General features: G+C 44.3%; 1 long non-coding RNA gene across 1 annotated transcript; it reads right to left on the reverse strand.

Moving 5' to 3' along the window:
• Nucleotides 1–7607: 7607 nt before the first annotated feature.
• On the reverse strand, nt 7608–8074 carry LOC149984622 (uncharacterized). The gene is made up of 2 exons (XR_016494912.1): nt 7944–8074; nt 7608–7783 (listed from the first exon to the last, which is right to left on the reverse strand). It is a non-coding gene; the product is annotated as an uncharacterized LOC149984622 (long non-coding RNA).
• Nucleotides 8075–9764: the final 1690 nt, after the last annotated feature.

Genomic DNA, 9764 nt, shown 5'->3' on the forward strand with positions numbered 1-9764 from the left:
AATGTCCTCCTTTATATCCCCAGAAACTCAGTTTAGCTGGCGCGCTTCAGTCAATATTCCACCGGTTTCCCTCCATCAAAATGCATACAAAATGAATCCCAAACGTTACTAATAAACTTCTCCAAACAAGTCAAACAACGTTTATAATCAATCCTCAGTTACCCTAATACATAAATAAACAATACAATTTAAGACGGAGAATCATTGTCTTTACCGGAGATAAACAACAAAGAACGCGTTCTCATCCACGGGCATGAAACCTCTACAGCCAAAATGGGAGCCACTTAGAAAAACTACAAATTCTAGCAAAATTTTCCAAAAACAAACCTGAAACCCTTTCTAAAGACTGTTGACATCTAGTGGAAACCCTAGGAACTGCAATCTGGGAGGATTTCCCTTCATAATAGACATGACAGCCATTGAAAACAGTGGTAGGCTGAATTATTTTTTGGGGGGATGGTTTGTCCTCGGGGTTTCGCCTGCCATAAAAGTTCTGTTATACTCACAGACATTATTTTTAACAGTTTTAGAAACTTTAGAGTGTTTTCTATCCAAATCTAGCTTCTGGGCCTAGCTTCTGGGCCTGAGTAACAGACAGTTTACTTTGGGCACGCTTTTCATCAGGACGTCAAAATACTGCCCCCTAGCCCAAAGAGGTTTTAAACAGCTTGGAAAATTCCAGAATATCATGTCATGGCTTTAGAAGCTTCTGATAGGCCAATTAACATCATTTCAGTCAATTGGAGGTGTTCCTGTGGATGTATTTCAAAGCCTACCTTCAAACTTAGTGCCTCTTTGCTTGACATCATGGGAAAATCAAAACAAACTGCCAAGACCTCAGAAACAAAAATTGTAGACCACAGGTCAGGTTCATCCATGGGAGCAATTTCCAAACGCCTGAAGGTACCACATTCATCTGTACAAACAATAACAAGTATAAACACTATGAGAACACGCAGCTGTCATACTGCTCAGGAAGGAGACACGTTCTGTCTCCTAGAGATGAACATACTTTGGTGCGAAAAGTGCAAATAAATCTCAGAACAACAGCAAAGGACCTTGTGAAGATGCTGGAGGAAACAGATACAAAAGTATCTATATCCATAGTTAAATGAGTCCTATATCGACAAAACCTGAAAGTCCGCTCAGCAAGGAAGAAGCCACAGCTCCAAAACCACCAAAAAATAGCCAGACTACGGTTTGCAACACATGGGGACAAAGATCGTACTTTTTGGAGAAATGTCCTCTGGTCTGATGAAACAAAAATAGAATTGTTTGGCCATAATGACCATTGTTATGTTTGGAGGAAAAACGGGGAGGCTTGCAATCCGAAGAACACCATCCCAACCGTGAAGCACAGGAGTGGCAGCATAATGGTGTGGGGTTGCTTTGCTGCAGGAGGGACTGGTGCACTTCACAAAATTGATGGCATCATGAGGAAGAAGATTATGTTGATATATTGAAGCAACATCAAGACATCAGTCAATAAGTTAAAGCTTGGCCGCAAATGGGTCTTCAAAATGGACAATGACCCCAAGCATACTTCCAAGGTTGTGGCAAAATGGCTTAAAGAAAACCAAGTCAGGGTATTGGAGTGGCCATCACAAAGCCCTGACCTCAATCCCATAGAACATTTGTGGGCAGAACTGAAAAAGTGTGTGCGAGCAAGGAGGCCTACAAACCTGACTCAGTTACACCAGCTCTGTCAGGAGGAATGGGCCAAAATTCACCCAACTTATTGTGGGAAGCTTGTGGAAGGCTACCCGAAACATTTGACCCAAATTAAACAATTTAAAGGCAATGCTACCAAATACGAATTGAGTGTATGTAAACTTCTGACCCACTGGGAATGTGATGAAAGAAATTAAATAAAAACGGGAAAAAATAATTTCCTCTACTATTATTCTGACATTTCACATTCTTAAAACAAAGTGGTGATCCTAACTGACCTAAGACAGGGAATTTTTACTAGGATAAAATGTTCAGGAATTGTGAAAAACTGAGTTCAAATGTATATGGCTAAGGTGTATATAAATTTCCGACTTCAACTGTAGCTCTTCTGATGTCTAGAAGCTCTTTTCCGTCATAGGAAGCAATGGCAGAAACATTATGTACAAAAAAAGCGCAACAAAATACACAATATAGCACAATTGGTCAGAGGCCCCTAAAACGAACACCATTCTCTCCGTCGCCATTAGCAAGGGGCATGTTATTTCTGGAGAGTACCATCTTCAAATGCCAAATCAAGGATTATTCAATTAATCCAATGTTTTTATTTTTGCCTTGTACGGCCTGCAGCCTTCATCACACTGCCTGCATCCCAAATGGCACCCTATTGCCTATGTAGTGCACTACTTTTGACCAGGTCCCATAGGGCTATGGTCAAAAGTAGCACACTATATAATGGTACGTACAGTACTGTGTCCAGCTTCAGTACATTGTGGTCTCTTATTTGCGGGGGCATATTCAGATGTGACCAGGGCCATAGGTGTAACGATTTTCTTCCTGGGAAGGAGAGGAGGACCAAAATGCAGCATGATTATTTATAAACATCTTTAATGAAAGATGAAAACTTGAACACTATACAAATTAAGAAAACGTGGAAAAACCAAAACAGTCCTAACTGGTGCAAAACACAGAGACAGGAACAATCACTCACAAAACACCTAAAGAATATGGCTGCCTAAATATGGTTCCCAATCAGAGACAACGATAAACACCTGCCTCTGATTGAGAACCACTCCAGGCAACCATAGACTTACCTAGAACACTCAACTGAACACAACCCAGTAGACTACAAAACCCCATAGACAAAACAAGACACATAAATCACCCATGTCACACCCTGGCCTAACCAACATAATAAAGAAAACACAGAATACTAAGGCTAGGGCGTGACAATAGGGCTCTGGTCATATGTACCGCACTATATAGGGAATAAGGTACAATTTTTGGAAGCAGATAATGTTATGTACAGTACTGTATGTCCAGCATCAGTACAGTGGGGTCTCTTTCACCTGGAGGTGGGGCCATATTGACATGTGATGTTTAGACGCCATTGCATGTCATTTTCAAAGCTTTCACCCTTGGAATAATTGTAAGGAAATTCCCCCCTCCTGCCACCAATGTCTGGGGAGGGGATTGTTAATAAGGGCTATTTAGGGTCTGTTTGGCGTGGGGGGAGGCCTAGAGAGATGTGTGAAATGTCCCACACATCAGCTAGCTGAGTCAGTGGCTTCTATGCCCTGCACCTCCCTCCCTCCCTTCACCCAAATGTCACATGGACTCACATCGCCCGAGACATGAGTGGCCCTGGTACTGCTCAGCAAACAAAAAGGGAGAATAGTTACACAAAGCACTGGTCTCTGCTTGTGTAATGGAATTCATGCGTCTGTGTATAACCATAAAGGGTAGAACCTTTTTGAAGGGTCCTTTGATCAGAAACACACTGAAACAAAATGTGGTTCCATATACAGCCTTCAGGGGTGCATATGAAGCAAGCATAGAACCTTTATGGGTTATATCTAAAACCTTTTTTTCTAAGAGTATACTGTACTCATAAAGTCCTGCCCCAAGCCCTTGCCGCTATATCCCTAAATGCTTAAAAAAAAATGTTTACAATTAGGAGGGAACAAATTAGAAATTGTATGCATTCAGGCCCAGAAAGGATTAGATGGGTATGATTTGGTAATATGATAATTTAATCATGTAGCCTATGATTTAATAAAACACACAATTAGACAATGAATGACTTGATGGCAGTGTTAGTGCCCCAGAAGTAGCAGTCTAACTTTCCAATCGGTTCCAGTGTTTACCCAAACACTAATACAGCAGTCTAATTGTTATGCTTTAATCCCATTGCGAGATGCTTAGGCGCCCAAGTCTGCAGGTGCGGGTGAGAAATTGGCATTTATTTTGAACCAGTAATCACAACAGCAACCTATCTCTGCTGCCTTTGGCTCCTGACGGAGGGTGTGATGCGCACAGCAGGCTCAAAAAGCTATGCTCTCAGTTCAAATGAGCCGGCTTAGCAAGCATGGCCGCTGAGTCCCTCCGACGACAAAAGCCTGTGTGTAATTAATATGCACGGTGAAATGCTCCCCGCGCGGCCGCTAAAGCGATTGGAATCATGCACATGGAAAATGTAATTGCGGATTCTGCATGGTGGACGTTGCAGTCAAATTGCGACTGATTGCGCGGGAGGTTCCAAGTGTTTTTTAAATGTCCTTTAAGATTGAGTTGAAGGCTTGTTCCTCTAAGATGCATATTAATCTTAAAACTGGACATTTCTCCAACGTAGGCGCTCAGTTGGGGGGACCCTATGACCAACAGAGTTCATTTTAATACCAGTGGGCAATTACACTATCAAATGATATCCTGAAATTAAATCATGTATACAGTTAATTAATTTAACCACCACATTTAAAGAAGTAATGCTTCATTCATTCCAAACTTTAGTTTTTTCTGATGTCGCTAAGGATAAGGAAGGTGATACTTGTTTCTCTTTGTGTGTGTGTGTGTGTGTGTGTGTGTGTGTGTGTGTGTGTGTGTGTGTGTGTGTGTGCGTGCGTGCGTGTGTAGAACATACAAATGATCAGACAAATCCAATGTTCTGACATTTCTCTGTCTTCTTTTGTTTGTTCTACACCCCTAAAGTAGATTGGAGTTGTTTGATTAGAATCAGTATCGCTAGTTCATTGTGATCTGACAAACAATTAAACATATCTCCAAGTCATAAGTTATGATTAGCTCATATAAGACATAGAAAACAAATATCAACCTCTGAAAATGAAATACTTTCCAAAATAGACTATGTATTGTTCTTCCTTGGGGTAAAATATCTAAGTCCTAAGATCAGGTTTGCTCAAAAATAAATGAATGCTGAATGTCTTAAGGGTCTTGGAATATATTAGATTCTCTTGCAATTTGCAGGTAGGCTACATAAAGAATTTGCACAAATACTGATTATTCCTACAAAATTCACCCTTTCCAAATATTGACTTAATTAATGATATATGGCCACTATTGTTTCACATTTTATAATGAATGTACATTACTGTACTGTCACTGAGTCCATTTTGACAAATAGGTAGGCGGATGGATGAAAAAAAATATACACCCATGGCTGCCAAGGGGTCAGATTCTGAATTAATTGAGGAAAATGAATTCAGCCGTAATAGGCACTGACAACAGACCATGGCAATTTTGATGATGATGACTGATGGCTGAAGCCATAGTAAAATGTATGACAAATAACGCTGTTTTTTGTTCCCTGCCAATTTGGAGTATGTGAGAACATAAACCAAAAAAGTGAAAATCTCCTTAAATGTGTATAATCATGACACAGTTATATATTGGTTATATTGCCCTTTATCTTTACTCTGAAAGGCTATTGTTTAATAAGGCTTTTATTAAAAGATAAGGCTGTTCTTTTCAATGTAGACCCATGTTGTTGATGATGATGCTGGAGCTGTTTAGCGCTTAGCTGATTTCAGGGAGGCACGGCGAGCACCCCTGGGGTGGCGTCATCACCGACTTGTGTGGGAGGGAAGGGGCCCTATCACAGCTCCCCATCATGCCCCTGCAGTCAGTGCTTTTGACAGAGCGGTAAATGCTGATCAGATAGCCGTGTGGAGTCATTGCTTACACGTGTCACAACCACCATCCATGGTCACGTCAGCGCCACGCTGGGTGGCGGAGCGAGTGGAGGGAGCTGGGTGGAGGGAGCACGGGGCCCTGTGGACCTGGCTGGGTCTCTGCTGACATTCACCCAGCATGGGGGCCAGGGTGGCTCAGCCCCAGCTCCAGTACCAGTCCCTGACTCAGTCTCTTCTCCCTGGGCCCCGGAGCCTAATGCTAGCAGCTTGAACACGGGGGGGACGCAGGTGCTGCCATTCTCTGTTCCCTTTATTGTACCCCCTGGTGTGACAGTCCAAGATCGCCTCTCTTTTGGATACCTTCTCATATTCCAACTCCGAGCACAACTCTTTTATACGCGTAATAAGAGGTTTAAAGGTGTTGACTGTTTCTTAGAATAAAAAAAAAATGGACGTGAGTTCATAGAGATTGTAGTTCCTACTCTTCTTGAGCAATTTGCTATATTTTGTCATTGTTACATTCATGTGGACAATAAACCTCTGGTAACTCATTGAGTTGAATATCCTTTATATTCAGAGACAGTAACAGCCGGTGAGAAACAATGTATACGCTCTACGTTGGATTAAATCAATGGAATAAGTGTCATTTGCTGGTGTCACACAATGAAAAATGGACGAGGCTGGTTTGTGAAGCAGGAAGTCATGTTGGAACGGATTGATTTATTGGTTCTTTCGGTTGGGCACTAGTATCTTCCCACTCAGGGCATCAGAGACTTACCAAACAAGGCTGGATTCTGTCACACAGGCATGGCAACTAAATAGTTTCACTCACAGGGGTGTCCCTTTGGCTAAGCCATTCTCTACCAGAGAGATACACTATAATTACACCCAGAGGATCTTGCAGCCCATATCGTTTGCTTGTGTCTCTCCTTGAGCATAGTCCTCTGTGCCATCTCAAGTAGGAGAGGGTAGCAATATGTAATCGCTGGATGTCAACCACAACATCGGTCACAGCCTCTGCTTTTCTAGTACATTTTGCAGCGTTATCAGTGTGTTACAAATCAGTTAATGCTCTCCTCTTGAGTTTTTTTAAAAGTGTTTTTCAAACAGTTGCCCCATTGATTGGATAAATCAGATCCTTAAAGAGCAAGACAAACATTGTTTTGATTTACCCTGGAAATGTCTTTGTCCCAATGGCTAAAACAATAACGTTGAGCCCATGCGGGTTTACAGTTACAATACTTGTGCAGCACACTTACCCGTACGTTAGTATTCCTAAGGGCAAGCTGATGTGTTTTTGATAGCAGTGAGACAGAGGAGGGGCGATCTCTCACAGCATTGGCCACTGTGTCGCTTGGCTCTTAAGATTTCTCAGTGACCTTTCATGCGCTCTAGTGCAGTGTGCTACATGGCTTGACAAGTCTTCTCCAAAGGTGTGATGCAACAATTGGATTTCCTCCTCCATGGATAATCAACTGCTTTGACCCGACAAGTGCATGTGGTGCAGTGTTAGTGTCACTTAAACGAGTGCACACAACTGTTGGCTTTGTCCCAAATGGTAGCCTATTCCAACCATAGTGCACTACTCTGGTCAAAAGTAGTGCACTACGAAGGGAATATGGTGCCATTTGGGATACAGTGCATTGTGTTGCCGTGTGTTCCTCTCAGTAGAAGAGGGCCTTCACATCCAAACTCTCATGTCGGCCATTAATGGTTATAAGTACTTCATTTAATTTCTATTCTTATTTTATTCATTAAAAAAGTATGGAAAATGTGTATGAATATACAGTATTTACACTAAGAAAAAGTATTTGATTGTCTGCCTGTACTAAATCTCTACGTTACCTGGGTCATTGCAGTTTTGATATCATGCCAAGTCAGATTAGATGGACGTGTACAGCAGTGGAGGCTGGTGACTTGAAGAATTGAGGAGGATGGGTCACCCACGGTATAGGCTCGTAACGCACAGAGATGACAAAGTGTGTTTCAAAAATCGCCAAAGACAAATGATTTTAACCTGAAGCATTTAATAAAGACATATATAGTACAATATTATGGGGAACGGGAATGAGAGGGCTACTTAAACAGTGTTGGAAAGGGATCACAGCGGTGATTGAATGAGGGCATGAGGCATGAGGCATGAGTTGAGGTGTTCAGAGGCTTGACCAGTGCAGGACTGGATTTGACTAGGAAGGCAAAAAAACAATAACACAACACACTACACAGTTAGACAAAAGAGCTAAGAATGAGTTAGTCCAAGCAAGGAGTAAAATCATTGACGTGTAATACTGTGTATGTGATTGACTCTACATACAGGAATGAGAGAAAATGTATAGGGGTACTCACAGTGGAGGGGAAACATTCAATGTGCCAGTGGATGAGTGGGCACATGAGACGTGGCTTCAGTTCATGTCAGGAGAAAGTTGACAAAGGTAGTGGAGTGGAGTAGTCATCGCCTCTTAATCAGCTGTAAATAAAAATAGCCGATACATTCCATTACAGTAGGTTTGGACAACGAGTTTCTCTATGAACTTAAACTCAGACATCTCAAAATGCAAGTCAAACAGACTGTGCATCTCGCCCACTTGAGACACCAAAGTATCCCAAGAAACGTTCCTGAATAAAGCCCTGATCATCCACATACCTGACGATAACTGACAACCGCAAGCAGACTGTTGCCACCATAGGTCCCAGAACGGTGGAGCAATTGTTACGATCTACTAGGTGTGATGGTTGGAATCAGGCGCAGAGAGCAGGGTTCAGTCGTTTCTTCACATTTATTCCCCAGCGCAACAAAAACAGTCACGCCAACACACAGGGCGTAAAATAAGTTGCCAGTCAAAAACAACAGGACTAAACAGTCCGGAGAATAAATACGGGAAAAAATCACACCATCAAAACACAGAGTAACAAAAACAAGCCCGCACAAATACCCAGCGGGCCTAGTGCCCCTAAATACCCTACAAACAAATCCTAATACAAAACAGGTGTACCCAATAAACCAATAACCCAAAACAAACGGAAAGGGAATCGATGGCAGCTAATAGGCCGGCGACGACGACCGCCGAGCACCGCCCGAACAGGAAGAGGCACCATCCTCGGCGAGGTTCGTGACAGTACCCCCCCCCCCTGACGCGCGGCCCCTGCAGCGCGCCGACCCCGGCCTCGAGGACGACCCGGAGGACGAGGCGCAGGGCGATCCGGGTGGAGGCGATGGAAATCCCTCAAGAGGGAAGGATCTAAAATGTCCCTCCCCGGTACCCAGCACCTCTCCTCCGGACCGTACCCCTCCCAGTCCACGAGGTACTGCAGGCCCCTCACCCGGCGTCTCGAGTCCAGAATAGCTCGTACTGTGTACGCCGGGGACCCCTCGATGTCCAGAGGGGGTGGAGGGACCTCCGGTACCTCACCGTCTTGTAGGGGACCAGCTACCACCGGCCTGAGGAGAGACACATGAAACGAGGGGTTAATACGATAATAAGAGGGAAGTTGCAATCTATAACACACCTCGTTTATCCTCCTCAGGACTTTAAATGGCCCCACACACTGCGGCCCCAGCTTCCGGCAGGGCAGGCGGAGGGGCAGGTTTCGGGTCGAGAGCCAGACCCTGTCCCCTGGTGCGAACACCGGGGCCTCACTGCGGTGGCGGTCAGCGTCTCTCTTCTGCCGTTCACTGGCCTGCCTGAGAGAATCCTGGACTGCCCGCCAGGTCTCTCTAGAGCGCTGTACCCACTCCTCCACCGCAGGAGCCTCGGTCTGACTCTGATGCCATGGAGCCAGGACCGGCTGGTAGCCCAGTACACATTCGAATGGCGACATATTCGTGGACGAATGCCGAAGAGAATTCTGGGCTAACTCTGCCCACGGGACGTACCTCGCCCATTCTCCTGGCCGGTCCTGGCAATACGACCTCAGAAACCTGCCCACTTCCTGGTTTACTCTCTCCACCTGCCCATTACTCTCGGGGTGATAACCAGAGGTAAGGCTGACCGAGATCCCCAGACGCTCCATAAACGCCTTCCAAACCCGAGATGTGAACTGGGGACCCCGATCGGAGACGATATCCTCTGGGACCCCATAGTGCCGGAAGACGTGGGTAAAAAGAGCCTCTGCAGTCTGTAGGGCCGTAGGGAGACCAGGCAATGGGAGGAGACGGCAGGACTTAGA

Source organism: Oncorhynchus mykiss, chromosome 3 (genome assembly GCF_057628025.1).
Source record: "Oncorhynchus mykiss isolate SJ-2025 chromosome 3, ASM5762802v1, whole genome shotgun sequence".
In the NCBI taxonomy this organism is placed as follows: Eukaryota; Metazoa; Chordata; class Actinopteri; order Salmoniformes; family Salmonidae; genus Oncorhynchus; species Oncorhynchus mykiss.